The sequence below is a fragment of the Zonotrichia leucophrys genome, chromosome 18, assembly GCF_028769735.1.
Source record: "Zonotrichia leucophrys gambelii isolate GWCS_2022_RI chromosome 18, RI_Zleu_2.0, whole genome shotgun sequence".
In the NCBI taxonomy this organism is placed as follows: domain Eukaryota; kingdom Metazoa; phylum Chordata; class Aves; order Passeriformes; family Passerellidae; genus Zonotrichia; species Zonotrichia leucophrys.
In genome coordinates this window covers 5,793,281-5,813,798 of record NC_088187.1, presented here as the reverse complement: position 1 = coordinate 5,813,798, position 20,518 = coordinate 5,793,281, and the positions used below count along the sequence as shown (strand labels likewise).

The 20,518-nt window shown below is 45.1% G+C and overlaps 1 pseudogene; it reads left to right on the top strand.

Annotated features, from left to right (window-relative positions):
• The first annotated feature begins 1,945 nt into the window (after window positions 1–1,945).
• LOC135455201 (myosin heavy chain, skeletal muscle, adult-like) lies at window positions 1,946–16,709 on the top strand (annotated as a pseudogene).
• The last annotated feature ends 3,809 nt before the right edge of the window (window positions 16,710–20,518 follow it).

Sequence of the window (20,518 nt, the reverse complement as noted above, 5' to 3'; positions counted from 1 at the left end):
TTTTCTTTCAGGGTTAAACAAACAAAACTGTCAAAAAGTTTTAATAACACTAATTTATCTTTTAACATCCTGTTTTATCTATTGTACTGCTGGGGTAGCTGCAGCAGAGACATACCAAGCAATCCATCCCAGGTTGTGCAGTGAGTCGGTGGGAAAGGCAGCAATAAAATCCATAAGTCCTGAATCCAAGTTCTTTAAGTGCTTCAACTAGTCCAGATTCCCTCCTTAACACCCTTGGAAGATTGTTTATAGAAGATGTATTCATATAGCCACTAAGACATCAAAATTTTCTAATTATATCTAGTCATGTCAAATGACAATTATGCCCTTAGTTCAGTTTGCCAGACAATGCTTCACCAAAGAGGGTTTGCCAAAATATTTTTGACCGAAGAAAGAGGAGGCATCTGGAGCATCTGCAGGCGAGATCGTATAAAATGTCCCTGCAACACGTCTGCCCTGGCTCCACAGAAAGCTCCAAGGTAAGGGATGGGGTCTGCAGGCTAATGTGCCCCCACATTCCTGCTGCCTCTGGTGCTCCTGTGCAGGAGGGGACTCCATTACAAATCTGTTTTCAAGGCACCTACCTGCATGTTTTCAGTCTTGATTTTTGTGCAGCAGCAATTTGGGAATTGTCATTTCTGTTTTACAGCACTGATCAGCTGCCAGCTCACAAGCCACACATCTGGTGTCACGAGAGGTAAGAAGCTGATTTACCAATTTATAGGAACAGAGACAGATCCTTTTGGGTGGGGTGTCAGGAGGTTTTACTGGTTTGCCCTATATGCAAACCTGGTGGGATTGGAGTAAAAAGTGATGAGGGTGCCCAAGGCTGTGTTTGAAGCCTCTGAGTACTGATGAAAGAGCAGAAAATCCCCATGGGGACATTCATCGCTTCTGCTTAACTGACCTTACATAAATCAAGGAGTGCTGCCTTCCCATCTTTGCTATGGCAGGAAGAGGATGGGACCAGATAAGCACAGCAGGGAAAAAATGCAAAATCTTGTATTCTGCTTAAGAATATATTAATTATTAAATTATCTAACATACAGACCTTCTAACCACCTTTGTAGAGTGCCAGAATTCTCAGCTTTATTAGATATCCACTTTCTTACTCCAGACAAAAAATATATTTATTACCTAAAGAATAAAGAGGGAATAAATTTTTATTGTAGCTAGAGGATTTTCAAGTGCAGTTGGCTAAATTTAGGTACCCTAGATGTTTAATAAATCAAAAGTTTTGAGAATTCTCATGTTCCTAGAATTTTTCAGTAAGTATTTATTTGAGATATTAATAAAGCCTTAGAAATTCCAATTTCAATGACTGAATTTTATTTCACCTAAGTCAGAATTTTGGGGCTCAAATTATTTAAGTATTGTAGTGAAGTGTGACAAATGCATAGAGCAATTTAATTGTGGCAGAATATTAAAAGGTCACAAAGTCTGCTCTCTTTGTTTTGTATTTTTTTTTCCAGTGGAGAACTTCATTTGCAAATTATTAATTACCCTACCATTAAATAGGTAAATGTCTTACAGATTCATTGTTTTCCAAAACTGTAGGTCACCTATACTACAGTTTTTCAGTAGTTTTATTTCACTGTTCATCCTTTTTACAATTTCTTCTATTTCCATTCCTAATAGGGATGTCTTAGTGAAACTTGTTCAACAAATTCACTCTTGTCTTACAGGCACAGTATTCTTAAAGCACCAAATCCACAGTTCTGAAAAGGTCATCAATGAATGTTTGAAGACCTAGACTGCATCCATGAAAGCCTCTTGTTTTGACATAAAATTAAGTTTCTAGTTATCTCATGTTAAAGTACCCTGAGAATGAAGAGACACCAAGGCACAGGATGAAAATTTCCCCAAATCTTACAGAAGAAGTAATCAGTACCATATTTTTTCTCCTCAGAGTCATCCGCTGAGATATCCTCAGTAAAGGGCAGCCATGGCCTCTGGCGATGCTGAGATGGCTGTTTTTGGGGAGGCAGCTCCTTACCTCCGAAAATCGGAGAAGGAGAGAATTGCAGCCCAGAACAAACCTTTTGATGCCAAGTCATCAGTCTTTGTGGTTCATCCCAAAGAATCCTTTGTGAAAGGGACAATCACGAGCAGGGAATCGGGAAAAGTCACTGTCAAGACTGAAGGGGGAGAGGTGAGTCAAAAAACAAGGTTCAAAAACAACATTTGCTTCCCTCACTGGGTTCTTAGCTGACATGTAAGGATCTTTGCAGACCCTGACTGTGAAGGATGACCAGATCTTCTCCATGAACCCTCCCAAGTATGACAAAATCGAGGACATGGCCATGATGACCCACCTGCACGAACCCGCTGTGCTGTACAACCTCAAAGAGCGTTACGCAGCCTGGATGATCTACGTAAGTGGCAGCAGCAGCTTCCTCTGGGCAGCCTCAGGAGCTGCTGGGCCAGGCTCAGGGCAAGGCAACGTGCTGTGTCCCTTCCTTGCAGACCTACTCGGGTCTCTTCTGCGTCACTGTCAACCCCTACAAGTGGCTGCCGGTGTACAACCCCGAGGTGGTGTTGGCCTACCGAGGCAAGAAGCGCCAGGAGGCCCCTCCACACATCTTCTCCATCTCTGACAACGCCTATCAGTTCATGCTGACTGGTGAGTGTTTGGACTTCCTCACAGCAATCTAATCAAAAAAGGGCTGCTGATCTCACTGGAGCATGTGAGAAGCCAGCTGGAGCCATCAAGAAGCATGACTGTGAACTTGGTCCATTTATGTAGTAAACAATTTCAAGTGAAACTGACCTAGGAGCATTCATGAACTTATCATTATGAATTATTCATATTTAATTGTACAAAATTCTACACTGTCCTACTGCAGAAATAGTACTTGGCTCAGTTTTCTACATTTTTTCACTGATAAGAAAGAAAAAGTTATTTTTTCTTGTATTTGAACTTGGGTAGGTACTTTGGTTTCATTTCTTGAGGAAAATTATGTGAAGGGAAAATGATACACAGCTTGTCTCAGGTCCAGATGTCTCTGACTGTTCAATGTATCCATTTGGGCTTATGCTTAATACTACTAGGACATAGAAGGGAATTGGGTAGTCTTGGACTTTTTGAAGAATCCCCAACTTTGGTTTGCAGTTTTACTTCTCATTCAGCTTAGCTTTACCCAGATCAGCTGCTAACACATCTGTCATTGTTCTGCTTTCACAGATCGGGAGAACCAGTCCATCCTGATCACGTAGGTACCCCCCTGCACGGGTCCCTGCGGGGCTGCCCGGTGCCAGGGCCCCTCCTGCCTGACCACGCACCCTCTGCTTCTCTCTTGGCTTTGGCAGCGGAGAATCCGGGGCCGGGAAGACTGTGAACACCAAGCGTGTCATCCAGTACTTTGCAACAATTGCAGCCAGTGGAGAGAAGAAGAAAGAGGAGAAGTCATCAGGCAAAATGCAGGTGAGTCAGGAAGGACAGACTGAATGCTTGGCCTGTCATTGCCCTGTCAACCCAACACAGTCACTGAATAATGATGTCCCTGCAGGGAACGCTTGAGGATCAAATCATCAGCGCCAACCCACTGCTGGAGGCCTTTGGAAACGCCAAGACCGTGAGGAACGACAACTCCTCACGCTTTGTGAGTTCTTGCTTTGCATAAGATCTCCCCCTGCTCATGGCAACACACTTGATGCCTGAACAGTTCTTCATGCAAAGGAGACATCAGCAGAACACATCCAGGCTGACCTGCTGCTGCTTCTGCTTCACAGGGCAAATTCATCAGAATCCACTTTGGTGCCACAGGCAAACTGGCTTCTGCTGACATTGAAACTTGTAAGAGATTCTCCTGGACTGCCCCCATCCCTTCCCAAATTCCCATCTCCATGTACATTCCCACAAGTGCCTAACTCATTCTACCATCCTTGCCAGATCTGCTGGAGAAGTCCAGAGTCACTTTCCAGCTCAAGGCGGAAAGGAGCTACCACATCTTTTATCAGATCATGTCCAACAAGAAGCCAGAGCTAATTGGTAGGAGACATCCCTGAGCTTTTGAGAGGAAAATCTCTGAACAACATTCAACTCTTTTACAAGATTAATTAAATTTAACCCACAAACACATTTGTTTTCAGAAATGCTCCTCATCACCACCAACCCATTTGACTTCCCTTTTGTGAGTCAAGGTGAGATCACTGTCCCCAGCATTGATGACAAGGAGGAGTTGATGGCAACAGATGTAAGTAATGTACAAGAGGCCAAGGTCAAGAGGCACAGGTCATGCATCAGATAACGTGCAAATATTTCACTTTGTTCATTGTATTACCAGAGTGCCATTGACATCTTGGGCTTCACTGCTGATGAAAAGACAGCCATCTACAAGCTGACAGGGGCTGTCATGCACTATGGGAACCTGAAATTCAAGCAGAAACCAAGAGAGGAACAAGCAGAGCCTGAAGGCACTGAAGGTATTATCAAACTCAATAATTAACCCTCTGTAAGCCACTACATATGTTGAAGACAGCAAAAGTTTTTCACTCTTAGACTTCAGATTCCAAAGAAAACAATCATCCAGGAAAAAACAGCTGTTCCTTGTCCTTAGTAAATGAAATTCCCTGATTTAAGGACTTACATAACATGCTATGAACAATTAATACTTTAAATTGGTCTTCATACTCTTTCAAGAAGTAAGGCATTAGGATGTTCCTTTAGTCATACTTTTGCTGGAATATGGCTTGGAATTGTGAAACAGCCCAGTGATTCAGTTCTAACACGACAGGGAACCATATTCCCATGCACCTTCACCTATGAGGTGCTCAGGGAAGTCAGCTGTGAGAGGAGTTATTTAATTCCTTTCCTTTGTTGGCGCAGGGCCTACAACCTGTCTTCAGTTCTGTGAGCAATGCCTCCTCTTGTTAAAGGACAAGGCAGGTGGGGAGCACCCAATAAGTTTTATTGAATATCAGAAACAAAAGCTCAGAAAAGGCTGTAGGATGTGGATTTGAAGGAGAATAGAGATATTATCTCTGCATTCCACTCTAATTATTTTCTGGTTTTGATCACCTGAATGTAGATCAGTACCTGACTGTTATCACTGCAGCTCCTGAGCTGCGTGTGTACTGCACTCAGACTAGCAAGCTTCAGTTTTCAGTTTTGTGCCAGGAGATTTTTGAAAACTTCATTACTTTCTGCGTGTTGCTGTGAAAAATTTCAAACTGATTATTTTTAGAAAAGCTCAATGTGCATAATGGCAAGTGTGATGTTACAAAGATTCCCTCTACAAGAGTCTATCAAAAGTTTTCAAACACTAGAAATCTGAACCATTCAGCCTTTAGGGAATGCTCTAGGATTCAAAGCCTGCTGGACATAAAATTCTTCCTTTTTCCTCTGGCTTTTCAGTTGCTGACAAGGCTGCCTACCTGATGGGTCTGAACTCAGCTGACATGCTGAAGGCCCTCTGCTACCCCCGAGTCAAGGTGGGCAATGAATACGTGACCAAGGGCCAAACAGCACAGCAGGTAAGAGACATGCTGCAAACTGTAACCATGTGTAGAATGAATATCCTTTTGATTCTCCTGTGCCTTGTATTGTAACTCCACGTATTTTTTCCCTGTAGGTGCACAATGCTGTGGGTGCCTTGGCAAAGGCGCTTTATGAGAGAATGTTCCTGTGGATGGTTGTTCGCATCAATGAACAGCTGGACACGAAGCAGCCCAGGCAGTACTTCATTGGTGTGCTGGACATTGCTGGCTTTGAGATCTTTGATGTAAGTAAGATTTGGTAAGAGCTATTTGGAACTGACAACTGAATGTTACGATCAATTTGAGAGACATTTTTAAAGAGAACATAATATCATCACATGATTATAGCTATTTGTCTTTTTTAAGTAAAAAAAGGGCCTTTCAAAGGACTTGTGCTATTTAAAGATGTGCAAAATCAAAGGTTCAAAATGGTCCAATCAAAAAAGTTCATTGTTTATATGATCAGACCCAAGACAGTATAAAGACATGTAATCACAATAGTCCTAAGCTTGGGTTCTTTCTCCCAGTAACATGGTCTCATTTTAAACAGGATGTATAATTTATCTTTAAACAGGATGTATAATTTATTTTTAAATTTTGTGAATGAAAACAATTTCCTTGTGGACAATTATTTTGAGCCTTTTCTCTTTTTCATAATGTCATAAAACAGACTGAAGAAATGCATGGGAAGTCAAGTTAACTGCATTCCTTATTTTTAAAAGAGGAGGTCTTGCAATTATTCCTGCATCTTCAAATATGCATCTTTTTTATTTTATTTCCAGTTCAATAGCTTTGAACAGCTGTGCATCAACTTCACCAATGAGAAACTGCAACAGTTCTTCAACCACCACATGTTTGTGCTGGAGCAGGAGGAGTACAAGAAGGAGGGCATTGAATGGACATTCATTGATTTTGGGATGGACCTGGCTGCCTGCATTGAGCTCATTGAGAAGGTATCCTTCCTTTCAAATCAGTTCCATGCATGGAATTTCTTGGTCTCATTTTCCAAAGGGATCTTCTATGTTCATGTTTCCCTTGTGCTGGGTAGCCAAGAGCTGGAACAGCACTCCAGATGTTTCTTCTCAGAGCTGAGTAGAGGGGAAGGATTAACTCCCTTCAGCTGTGAGCAGCACGGTGTGGCTGAGGATGAGTTGGTGCCTTTGCTGCAATGGCTCACGTTCAACTTGTCCGACACATCTGTGTATGCTCGGATTTTACAGGGCACATTGTCAACAGAAACAAAATTAATTTCTATTTCTTTTATGAGTAATTTTGTGTTCAAAAATGTAAGTATCAGTGTGATCAATACCACTTTCTAGAAGAAAATGAAATTAAATAATAATATTTTCTTATGTGTATCTCAGTCTATGTTCCATTACTGTGCCTAGGTGAAGATCATTATTGCCTTGAAAGATAAATTACAATTGGTTTCTTCTTGTGATTTCTCCCAGCCCATGGGCATCTTCTCCATCCTGGAAGAGGAGTGCATGTTCCCCAAGGCAACTGACACCTCTTTCAAGAACAAGCTCTATGACCAGCACCTGGGCAAGTCCAGCAACTTCCAGAAGCCAAAACCTACCAAAGGCAAGGTTGAGGCCCATTTCTCCCTGGTGCACTATGCTGGCACAGTGGATTACAACATCACAGGGTGGCTGGAGAAGAACAAGGACCCTCTGAATGAAACTGTCATTGGGCTGTACCAGAAATCATCTGTGAAGACCCTGGCTTTACTCTTTGCCAACTACGGTGGAGCAGATGCAGGTTGGTTCTTTGAATTCCATGTTTTCGCTGATTTACAGCTTGCAAAAAGGAATAAAAAAAAGTCCAAAACAAATTCTAAAATCTGTTTTATTTTCACTTTAGCTGAGGCTAGTGGTGGTGGTGGTGGCAAGAAGGGAGGCAAGAAGAAGGGTTCTTCCTTCCAGACTGTCTCAGCTCTTTTTCGGGTACAGTAAAGAATTCATTATTTCCTCCTAAGTCAAGGAGTAAACCCACCAATTACTACAACTAAGTCTTGTTTTGATTTGTTTCTGTTAAAAGATTCTGAAGTTCTTGGGCTCCATTCTGCTAGGAATAAATCCAGTCAATCTACTCATACTTCATTTCACTGAATGCACAGTTTTTCCATTTGTTTAAGGCTGGGATTCATCTCAGCACACCCTACAAGACAAATGTATAATCTAGACATTTAAAACTCAGCTTGTTGGTTTTGTCCCTTTTGCTTTCAGTAGGGAAAACACAAAGGTTCTATGTAGTGTGCTCCATATGACCCTGCCTAAATACCTACTGAAGAATGCTTCACACTGTCTTTTAGGGGTACTGCTTTATCTCTCTGGGTATATCCAATAGAAAATGGATATCTTTTCAAATGAAGGCATTCCACTAGAGTCAGTGAAATGTATTAAAATTGTATATTTAAGAGTACAGTTTTTCCTAAACATTACTCAGATTACTAAGTTAATTATAGCAAATATCTGTGGAAAGTCAGAAAAACTGGTGCAGAGAGCTTGAGTTCAGGGTTCTGCTGATTTTCGTATAGTATCTCATTTAGGAGGACTTGATGCTTACAGCAGAAATGACATTTGCTAATATCAGCTTTTCTTAATGACTCTCCCAGGAGAATTTAAACAAGCTGATGACCAACCTGAGAAGCACCCACCCCCATTTTGTACGGTGCATCATTCCAAATGAAACTAAAACACCTGGTAAGAGACTTACATGTACATTGAAGGTTTTCAGTGTAGTGGAGCTCTTCCTCACTGTATTACAGAACATGGCATGTATTTGTGCTCTGCATTGCCAGGTGCCATGGAGCATGAGCTGGTGCTGCACCAGCTGCGCTGTAACGGCGTGCTGGAAGGGATCAGGATCTGCAGGAAAGGGTTTCCCAACAGAGTCCTGTATGCAGATTTTAAACAGAGGTCAGACTTCATTCTCTTACTGGATCACCTTACCCATCTTAGTTTTTGAAATCTAACCTTCCCCTCCTGTGCCTAAAGTCTTCTCTAAAGTTTCAGTTTAACAAGTGCTGTTTATTCTCAGCAGTTCTTGAGACTCTTTCTTGCCATGTACCTGCCAGATGGTCTCAACAACAGACCTCTTCATGTTCACAGAATCACTTAGGTTGGAAAAGACCCTTAATATTCTGGAATTCAAAGCAAGTCCTTCCATTTTCTTTCTCAGATACAAAGTATTAAATGCCAGTGCTATCCCAGAGGGACAGTTCATTGACAGCAAGAAGGCATGTGAGAAACTTCTTGGATCGATTGACATAGACCATACTCAATACAAATTTGGTCACACTAAGGTAAAAGATTGTTTGCTTCAAGTGCTACGTGGTTTTGGTTAGCATGGTTTAATACTGACACTCAGATACTCCAGAGAGCACATGAAATGATCCAATAGGGTATAAGAAATACTGTAAAATAAATCAACCATATTCTTGTATACTCAACACTGAATGAACTGAAATTCATGGTATTAGGATGACTTTAATTAAGGGTTAATCAAGTTCCTATTTAAGACAAAGTTGTTGAATAAAAGAATCATGGGTGAATAAAAATCAAAGAAAAATGTCTGGGTATTATAGATCCTCAACTGCAAGTACCCAGAAGCCTGTTATAAAACAGTGTCTGCCACCACATATATTCTTTGTGGTTTTGCTTTTAACTTCCATAGAGTATGTCATGAGGGCAGGGTATCAGGCTACTGACACTGCATCTGTTTTCTTGTTCTCACCTAAGGTGTTCTTCAAAGCTGGGCTGGTAGGCCTTTTGGAAGAGATGAGGGATGAGAAGCTGGCACAGCTCATCACCCGCACCCAGGCCAGGTGCAGGGGCTTCCTGGCGAGGACGGAGTACCAGAAAATGGTGGAGAGAAGGTAGACTTTAGATCAGGGTCACTGTACTTGGCTTATTGTGTCATCATGGTGTAAATATTGAATATTAATTTGACTTATCTTTCAGGGAATCCATCTTCTGCATCCAGTACAACATTCGTGCATTCATGAATGTCAAACACTGGCCATGGATGAAGCTGTTCTTCAAGATCAAGCCATTGCTGAAGAGTGCAGAGTCTGAGAAGGAGATGGCCAACATGAAACAAGAATTTGAGAAAACCAAGGAGGAGCTTGCAAAGTCTGAGGCAAAGCGGAAGGAGCTGGAAGAGAAAATGGTGAAACTTGTGCAGGAGAAAAATGACCTGCAGCTCCAGGTTCAGTCTGTGAGTACCACCAGCACGCATTCTCCTAATTCTACTGTGACTATCAGGTTGCTATTTATAAACACATTATCAAACCAAATAGAAACTTTGATTTAGTTCAGTTCAATTGTTCTTTTAGCGGTGCTCTAAAAGGTATAACTAGATTCTATAAGGACTGTGAGGTATCTGCAGTCAAAATATTACTTAGGTGACACTTTTCTACAGTGTATGCTGAGATATTCTTATATCTTTTACTTATCATGCACTTTGATCCTATGTTTGATATTATGAGATAATATTGGACTCTATACCTTGCACAAATACATAAATACTCATAGCTTCAGGTAGATTAAAAAGGAATTTACTTGGTTTTAGCTTTTAAACCTGGTTGTTTCAAAACCCACAATATAAAAATCAATTTTATATTAAATGTCATTCTGTTGGAACGTGAATCAAATTTTAAACTACAAAACTACTATCCAAGACCATGAACTATGAAGATTAAGTATCTCAATATTCCCCAAAAAACCATATGCCTAAAAATGGCATCTCCCTAACAGGAAGCAGACGCTTTGGCTGATGCTGAGGAAAGGTGCGACCAGCTCATCAAAACCAAAATCCAGCTGGAAGCCAAAGTCAAGGAGGTGACTGAAAGGGCAGAGGATGAAGAGGAAATCAATGCTGAGCTGACAGCCAAGAAGAGGAAGCTGGAGGATGAATGTTCAGAGCTGAAGAAAGATATTGATGACCTTGAGCTAACACTGGCCAAGGTGGAGAAGGAAAAACATGCCACTGAAAACAAGGTATGAGGTAGAACCTGTCACTCGCACTCTGGAAAAATTTGTCCTGTTAGAAAGTTTTAAGCACCATTTTCTGTCTGTGCTTGCTCCTTTTCTTCTCAAAGGTAAAAAACCTGACTGAGGAGATGGCAGCTTTGGATGAGACCATTGTGAAGCTGACAAAAGAGAAGAAAGCCCTCCAAGAGGCACATCAGCAGACCCTGGATGACCTGCAGGCAGAGGAAGACAAAGTCAATACTCTGACCAAAGCCAAGATCAAGCTGGAACAGCAAGTGGATGATGTAAGCACACAGACAGAGCAGGAACAGGACAGGTATGGAGTCCAAGCTGTCTGGCAGAGCCCTGATGGTCTTGTTGTGTTTAGCTGGAAGGGTCCCTGGAGCAAGAGAAGAAACTGCGCATGGACCTGGAGAGAGCGAAGAGGAAACTGGAAGGAGACCTGAAGCTGGCCCAGGACAGCATCATGGATTTGGAGAATGATAAGCAGCAGCTGGATGAGAAACTGAAGAAGTAAGTGTGGCTCTGGGGCCCGTGAGTGCTGGGCTGCAGCACTTGTCTTGTTTCTTGGAGCTCTAACATGGTTCACTTGTCCCAAAGGAAAGACTTTGAAATCAGCCAGATCCAGAGCAAGATCGAGGATGAGCAACTTCTAGGCATACAATTTCAGAAGAAGATCAAGGAGCTGCAGGCAAGTCTCTGTGCCTTGCCCTGCCTTGCTCAGGCTCAGCTCAGGCAGGAGGAGAGCACGGCTGTGAAGGGTCCCTGCTGTTCTGCAGGCCCGCATTGAGGAGCTGGAGGAGGAAATTGAGGCAGAGCGAACCTCTCGCGCTAAAGCGGAGAAGCATCGCGCTGACCTGTCCAGGGAGCTGGAGGAGATCAGCGAGCGCCTGGAAGAAGCAGGAGGGGCCACAGCAGCTCAGGTGGAGATGAACAAGAAGCGTGAGGCAGAGTTCCAGAAGATGCGCCGTGACCTGGAAGAGGCCACGCTGCAGCACGAAGCCACGGCTGCCGCCCTGCGCAAGAAGCACGCGGACAGCACAGCTGAGCTGGGCGAGCAGATCGACAACCTGCAACGCGTGAAGCAGAAGCTGGAGAAGGAGAAGAGTGAGATGAAGATGGAGATTGATGACTTGGCCAGCAACATAGAGTCTGTGTCTAAAGCCAAGGTACACAATTATGTTTATTAGGAATTTGATGTGGTATTTTTTCTTTAATCATATATGACTTAATTTTTATCAGGTTGTTATGTAAATGGTTTCTCCAAATCTCATGTAGAAGTGTGGGTGCATGTATAGTCCCAAGATATCAACTGCATCTTCTGGACATATTTTCCTGCTAAAAGAAGGCAGGATCAAGGTATTTACTCTTTTTTTTTAATGTACAATTGATATCTAGGCAAATCTGGAGAAGATGTGCCGCACTCTGGAAGACCAGCTGAGCGAGTATAAAACAAAGGAGGAGCAGAATCAGCGCATGATTAGTGATCTTAGTGCTCAAAGAGCTCGTCTGCAGACAGAATCTGGTACAGCCCTTCTGTCTGTAATTTGGAAATGGAGAACCCCATAAATTGCTCTCTTGGCTCTTAAAATTTTGTCTCAATTGCAAACTTTTTCAGGTGAATATGGACGCCAGGTGGAAGAAAAAGATGCTTTAATTTCTCAGCTGTCTAGAGGAAAACAGGCTTTCACCCAGCAGATTGAAGAACTTAAGCGGCAGCTAGAGGAAGAGGTCAAGGTGAAGATACTCACATTACATATGAAATAAATATTTGACCTAATATTGGTTTTTGGGAAATGTTCAAAGCTTCCAAATGTGATTTAATTAAAAGTTCAAACCGTTCCTTTAGAAGATGCAATCCAGGCCCTTGCAGTGCAGGCCTCCCATGTTTTTATGAGGCAGTCAGTTAATCTCTATCTCTTTGGGACCTTTATCAGTGTATAAGTACCAGTGAGAGAAATTTCCCAGGAAACACCTACTCCTCATCGCCATATTTTTACCACCAGGCCAAGAACGCCCTGGCCCACGCCCTGCAGTCCGCTCGCCATGACTGTGACTTGCTCCGGGAACAATATGAGGAGGAGCAGGAGGCCAAGGGGGAGCTGCAGCGAGCCCTGTCCAAGGCCAACAGTGAAGTGGCCCAGTGGAGAACCAAATACGAGACGGACGCGATTCAGCGCACGGAGGAGCTCGAGGAGGCCAAGTATGTGAGCTTATTGTGGAAGGTCGGCATAAGCCAATAAGGGAAGCTTTAAGACATCACTGAGATTTCCAAAGGCAAAAGTTTGGTAGAAGGTTGAGGAGTTATATGAAAGGGAAACATACAAGGAAAACAGGCTATATGACAAAGAATGCAGGAGAAAGGACATGTATGGGATTGTGCAAAGTGCAGAGGGATAGCAAGAGTGCAGAAAAGCTGTGGTTGCCCTATCCATTGAAGTGTTCAAGGCCAGGCTGGACAGGACTTGGAGCAAACTGGTCTATTGGAAGGTGTCCCTGCCCATGGCATGGAATTAATGGATTTTTGATGTCCCGTCCAATATAACACAATCAATTCTGTGGCTCTATGACTCTATGAAGACTTTGGGGAAATGAAATAGGAAAAAATGACTGGTAGGGATAGGCTCTGCACCACGTGCATTAGGGCCAAATACTAAGAAGAGTCTTAGTGCCCAGGTGAGTATGATAATCAATATCTACCAACATTTCCAGTTAAGAACTGTGATTACTACTTCCCAGGAAGAAGCTTGCCCAGCGCCTGCAGGATGCCGAGGAGCATGTTGAGGCTGTCAATGCCAAATGTGCCTCCCTGGAAAAGACAAAGCAGAGGCTGCAGAATGAAGTGGAGGACCTGATGATTGATGTGGAGAGATCCAATGCTGCCTGTGCTGCTCTGGATAAGAAGCAGAAGAACTTTGACAAGGTCTTGTGTCAAAGTTCTCCTCCAGCACCAGCACTCCTGGCCAGAGAAGGGCCCTGTGATGGCCACAGCCCTACTGACACCCCATTTCTCTTCAGATCCTGGCAGAATGGAAGCAGAAGTATGAGGAAACACAGGCTGAGCTGGAAGCCTCACAGAAGGAGTCGCGTTCTCTGAGCACGGAGCTGTTCAAGATGAAGAATGCCTATGAGGAGTCCTTGGATCACCTGGAAACAATGAAGCGGGAGAACAAGAACTTGCAGCGTAAGTCCCTGGCCCTCTGCTCCTCCCTGGCCTTTCTCACTATCAGCCATTCCCACCATTGTTATGGCTCTGTGCCTGCAGGTCTGCAGAGATGCCTGTCACCTTGGTGGGACAGGGCCCTTCCCATTCTGCTCTGTGCCTGACCATGCCATTGATCTTTGTTCCCACAGAGGAGATTTCCGACCTCACGGAGCAGATTGCGGAGCAAGGAAAGGCGATTCATGAGCTGGAGAAAGTGAAGAAGCAGATTGAGCAGGAGAAATCTGAAATCCAGGCTGCTCTGGAGGAAGCTGAGGTACATGACCATAATCATTGGTGTCTTCATTAAACAAATGAGGAAATAGGGTGGAAAGGGCCTGGGTTGTCCTCTCTTCTGGCTGGGGAGTGCAGACAGCTGAGATCTCTGGAAATTTTTTGTCATTCCCTAAAAGGAAGCAGTAGGTTTATTGATGTTATCAATGTTTGTGTCCACTTTTCTAGGCCTCCCTGGAACATGAGGAGGGGAAGATCCTACGCCTGCAGCTTGAGCTCAACCAAGTGAAGGCTGAGATTGACAGGAAGATAGCAGAGAAGGACGAAGAGATTGACCAGCTGAAGAGAAACCACCTGCGAGTTGTGGAGTCCTTGCAGAGCAGTTTGGACGCTGAGATCAGGAGCAGGAATGAAGCCCTGAGGCTGAAGAAGAAGATGGAGGGAGACCTGAATGAAATGGAGATCCAACTGAGTCATGCCAATCGTGTGGCTGCAGAGGCACAGAAGAATCTGAGAAATACACAGGGAGTGCTCAAGGTTCATTCAGCAAAGCTACAGAAAGATAAAAATGAGATGCCTAACATTTTTGCCACTCAAGTGCACACTTACACATTGTAATTTCTTTTCTCTTTCTTTCCAGGACACCCAGATCCATCTGGATGATGCTCTCAGGACACAGGATGACCTGAAGGAGCAGGTGGCCATGGTGGAGCGCAGAGCAAACCTGCTGCAGGCTGAAATTGAGGAGCTCCGGGCAGCCCTGGAGCAGACGGAGCGGTCGAGGAAATTGGCTGAGCAGGAGCTTCTGGATGCCACAGAACGTGTGCAGCTCCTGCACACCCAGGTCAGGGAACAAAGAGCTGTGTTGGCATTGACCAAACACAGAGGGCTAGAATTTACCAGAGAACCAGCAGTACTAGAAAGTCCTTAAAACTCCTCTCCCCAAGGAGAGGCATGTTTTACATCTCTTTGCCAAGCCCATGCCTCATATTTTGTAAACAACCATTGTAACAATAATTCCAGAGTAAGAGTTGGAATCTGGAAGGGAAAAGTGTTTGTTCAGGCAGAAGGTTCATTATGGCAGGTTTTAGAATTCAACTCCTGCCATGTCCTTCCCATTGCACAGAACACCAGCCTGATCAACACCAAGAAGAAGCTGGAAACAGACATTGCCCAGATCCAGGGCGAAATGGAGGATACCATCCAGGAGGCCCGCAATGCTGAGGAGAAGGCCAAGAAGGCCATCACAGACGTGAGTTGGGCACTCCTGGCATTGCTGATGATGAATGTACTCTCCCAAAAATATCTCCCGTCCCAAAATGGCTTTGACCTTTTGCTCTGATCAGGCGGCCATGATGGCAGAAGAGCTGAAGAAGGAGCAGGACACCAGTGCCCACCTGGAGAGGATGAAGAAGAACCTGGACCAGACAGTGAAGGACTGCAGCTTCGTCTGGATGAGGCCGAGCAGCTGGCACTGAAGGGAGGGAAGAAGCAGATCCAGAAGCTGGAGGCCAGGGTGTGTAGGGCTGGGGCTGTGCCTGAGTGAGCGTGTCCCTCCTTGGAGAGACATTGGCAGGGCAGCTGCAGGGCTGGGCTTGTCCTTGCAGGTGCGGGAGCTGGAAGGGGAGGTTGATGCTGAGCAGAAGCGCAGCGCTGAAGCCGTGAAGGGCGTGCGCAAGTACGAGCGCAGGGTGAAGGAACTCACCTACCAGGTAAGGCAGGAGCTCTCCTGCTCTCACTGGGCTTTCTCACAGTGAGTTACATTTTGCCCAAACCATCCCCAAGGGGAATTCTTAACCTCACATGATCCAGAACCAAGAATTGACTCTCTAATCTGTTTACCAACTGCTTTAGTCTGAGGAAGACAGGAAGAATATTCTGAGGCTGCAGGATCTGGTGGACAAGCTGCAAATGAAAGTGAAATCCTACAAGAGACAATCTGAGGAGGCCGTAAGTATCTGTCTGAGTGCTTGGCAAGAATCACTTTCCCAGAAGGTGGTTTGGCCATTGAGTAGACAGATATAAGAAATTTAGAAGATGCCAATGGAGATGCTCATCAATTTCACATGCTTTCAAATTCTCTGAAAAGCTCACAAAGTAAACTCGCCTTTGAGAATGAAATCAATGAGCCTTTAAGAAGACTTCTGAGGAGGGCAAATGCACATAGCATTTTTTGCATTAGAAGCACAAAACAACCTGTAAGGATTTTTTTGAATGATATCAGCAGTACAATATATAAAGAAATTTTGGAAATATTTTATTTTTAGTATTTTTGATAGCAGAAAGGGAAGGTATTGGCAGTCCCACCCCAAACCACTTTGCATTCCGCTTTTAGAATATTGCAAGGAACCTTTGCTTGTTTCTGGGCATGCAACATTCAGGGATGGACTGAGGATCCTACAGCCCCTGAATTTATGATTGTCTGAGCACAGCTTCTTCTTAGTGGAAACAGTCCTGCACAGAATAGGGCTTCTGAGTTAGTTAAGGGGATATGTGAGAATGACCCTGAGATCTCATCAATCTCATTGTGAGACTTTGTAGAAGCAGTGTAGGGTGGATTTGGGAGGTTTGTGACTTTGCCAGGCCAAGGCCCAGAAGGAATGAAAACCCCAAACTTCTCACTAACAACTCCTTCTCCCTCTCAGGAGCAGCTGTCCAATGTGAACCTGTCCAAGTTCCGCAAGATCCAGCACGAGCTGGAGGAGGCCGAGGAGCGGGCTGACATTGCAGAGTCACAGGTCAACAAGCTCCGAGCCAAGAGCCGCGAGTTCCATAGGAGGATAGAAGAGGAAGAGTGAGCATGTCATCAGGCAGCAAAGTGACCTGAGGGCTGCACAAAATGTGAACCTCTTGGTCACTTTTCTTCTGCCATGAGCCTTAGTACCCACATCAGTGTCTAGTGAATAAAAATTATAGTAGATTCTTCTGCATACACACTATCATCAGTGGTTTTTTTCTTCTTTAGGTTATGTTCTTCTTTAGGTTTTGCTCTTCTTTGGGTTTTGTCTTCCTCGGGCAATTGCACTGCAGAAGACGTTTCCTTACTTCTCCTCTCTGGGACAAGGGAGAAGCAGGGGTCAGTGCTGGATTAGGGATCTGCAAACTTAGAGACTGGCCACTGCTGAAAAATCCAGCCTGTGCTCTGTCCTGTCTCCAGCAGCTCCTTGTCCAGCTCCTGCCTTCACATCCTCCTAATGCATCTCCCATTGTCCTTTCAGCACAGCTCCTTTCCCATGTGATAATCAAGAGAGGGTGATCCTTTTGCTTTTTCTTTTCCTACTCTTGTTTGTGATGGTGGCCCTCACAAGCCCTAAGCACCGATTTAGGTTTTGTTTTTCAACAATCTCAACACTGAAGGGAAGTTGAAACTGACCACTCTGATATTTTTTTGTTAAACCCATGACAGCAATATCTCAAGGGCTCTCACCTTACCTGGCTCCCAAGTGCAGCCTCAGCAGCTCTTGCTGGAAAGTCCAGCCTGATTCCAGTGTCACTAAAATGCACTGACGACCAGAACCTGTCAGTGTTGTCTATGGAGAGAAATGGGAGATCGTTCTTTAGGAGCAGAACTCAGGTTTCAACCCCAGACCTTCAGAAAGCCACTCAAGGCCCTGCAGAGATGCCAGACTAGTACTTCCTTCTCATGACACTGTACAACTTTTCCCCAGGGCTCCTTGGCAGAATCCTAAACTTTTTCCTCCGTCCTGGCATGAACTTTTGCGTGCCCAACCTCACCTAGAGGCTGCCTGCTCCTCTTGGGAGCAGTCCCACCTGAGGGCATTTCCAAAGCTTCAGGTAGGTCTGCATAGAGTCTGGAGGGCACATAAAATCTGTGAGTATGTCTTGACAGTAATTGCTGGTACAAGCATTAACCTCAGAAACTCAGGGACAGGAGCACGCCCTGAGGCGGGGCCTCCTCTGAGCACAGCTGGGCACTGATGATGGCACTGAGGGCTGGCCCTGCCCCCCAGCAAACTCACAGCTCCCTCTGCCCTCACCTCCTGCACTCCCAGGCCACACCAAACTGCCCCTCAGCCTCCACAAGAGCCATTGCTGGAGGAGGGGACAAGGCCCAAAGGAGCTTTGGAGGAGGCCCATGGCAGGAGGATCGGCCCATCACGTGTCTCCTTTCACACTCAATGCCAGAGCCCAAAATAGCCCCACTCTCCCAAGGCTCCTGTGTGGGGTCGTGCCTGTTTGTGGGGATGATCTGCTTCCACTAATAGCGCCTGAAGACATTCCTGGGCGGGTAGGCTGCCTTGTGTGTGGCACTGCAACGTGCTGCCCTGGAGGAGCTGGACACGTGTGCTGTGTCCCAAGGCAGCAGCTGCTATTCTTGTCCCAGAGAGACTCAGTGCAGCACAGCTCCATTGCCATCTGAAAGGTTAAACACCAGAATGGGGCTCGAGCGTGCTCTCCCTGCTCAGAGCCTGAATCCAGAGTGTTCCCCTTTGGAGCCCATGCAAAGGCCCTGTGCCAGCCCAGTGCCAAGGCCATTCCCTGCTGGGATGTGCTGTCCCATGGGCAGCACAGTAGCTGCCCTGGTACTTCCAACAGCCAGCCAGAGCTCCTTGGGATGGATGGGGCTTTGCCTCTCTCATTTTTACCATCAAATGGAAAAGACAGGCTGGGCTGTAGATCTGAAAGTGCAGCATTTCACAGCTGCCATCCTGGAGTTCCTGGGTGAGGATGAAGGCTGAGGCAAGGCCTGCTCTGAGTTTCAGCTGCTATCCATCTCCCTTTGCTCAAGCTGTGCTTTCCCAGCCCTCATGTAGGGCTGTACTCCAGAGTATGGCCTACAGTGTCCCGGGAGTATCAGGGCAGCAGGAGAAGCCCTGGCTGAGCTGGTGCCTCTGACATGATGGGTATGGAGACTAAGCCCTGCCTGCACCTTCACTCCCCTGGCTCTCTGGAGAGCTCAGGAAAGCTGTGTCCCAGCCAGGGACAGTCACCATGGGCAATCAAAGGACACTGAGCCCAGGACACCAGCTGGGATGGTGGCTATGCCATTCCCCTCAGGCCTTGGCTGTTGCTATGACAGCACAGGTGGCATCGGCTTTCTCCTCAGCTTGGTACTTGTCACCTGACATAAAGTTCCTTTAGGATACTTGGCAGGAAGTCAAAAGCATTATTCCTGGTGAGAGGAGCAGGGGGTGTCCATCCCAGGGCCCCATCAGGCTCCTGTCAGTCACAGGGAGCTCCCGGGCAGCAGCTGACCAGGCCTCTGCTCCAGCACTCAGTGCCAGGGGATGGCAGCCTGGAGCCATGGAGGGGACCCTGCTCAGGGCCCTGCTCCACTGCAGGCCAGCAGGGAGATCTCACTTTCTATGGGTTGGCCTTGGTCAGTAGAGGATCACAGTAACATCACCTATGTTCAGGGAACACTTATGAGTTCAGCAAATGAACATTTGAGAAATTAATCAGTTAAAATTCCTCCATGAGCTGTTAAGTACTTAGACACTGCATTCTGCTCAGGGATTTCATAAATTCAAATTACTGTAGGTAGGAGAGTTCTGTACAAGTGCCATTCTATGCTGATGATCCTTCCTGAGCATCACTTTCAAAGACAGGAAGTTGGGCTACACAAACCTTTGATCTCACAAGGACATCTTATTTTAGGTTATGACAGAGTTTCCTCCAGAGGTTAATACCATGCTCCTTCATTGTTTCCTTTTCCTTCCCCTTCCTTCCTGCTCTCATAATTACTCGCTGCTTCAGTTACCTCTTCCTGCCTGCCAGGTTGCCCACCCCACTCACCTGCTGTGTAATTAGAGCTCCTCAGCTGCTTGGCAGGGGATAGAAAGGGCATCCCGAGCGTCACCTCCCTGGCTGGGATCTCCTGCCCAGACTTCTTCCGCTGATGTGCCTGTGGAGACAAGAGGAGTGGGAATCGCAGCACACGAGTGGCATGCTCTTGAACCTACCCATCCTCTAATCCCAGATTATGGATTTATTTGCCTCTCATGTTCAGTTATTCAATTTATTTGCCTCTCATGTTCAGCTTAAACTCACTCCAAGACTTCCAAGAATACCACTCTGTGGGAACCTACTTGGAAACAAATTTATAATTAAAACTCCCCCCTAGGACAGGTGCATTCTGTTTATTTGACATGTAGTGGATGTAAATCACATTAAGATCTACAAAAGTTAATTTCTGACTAGAGCAGAAGGGACAGCAAGGCCATCACAGCCCCTCCATGGCCAGCCGGTGACATTCAGCTTATCTCCACAGGTTCTCACACTTAGACACAGAAATTTTGAATATTTCTTCACATTTGCCATGGTAGAGAATGGGTGGCCTATTCTTTACCTGCAGCTTTTAAGTCTTACCAGTTATGGTCCTCAGTGGTTCTTCCTCAGAAATCATTTATTGCTTCCAGAAATTGCCTCAGCCTATTTCTTAAGCCACATTTATTAGAAATGTTAGTTCAATGGCAAATATACTAAACAGATGTCGCATCAAAATTACGGACTGAGCATGTTCTCCTCATAACACTGAGCATCTTTCAACATAACATTGAAAGCATGAACCTTAATGGAGCGACACTGAATTGAAAGTCAATCTTTTATATGGAAAATGTGCTCTTACCCTCTCCAGGGTGTCCAG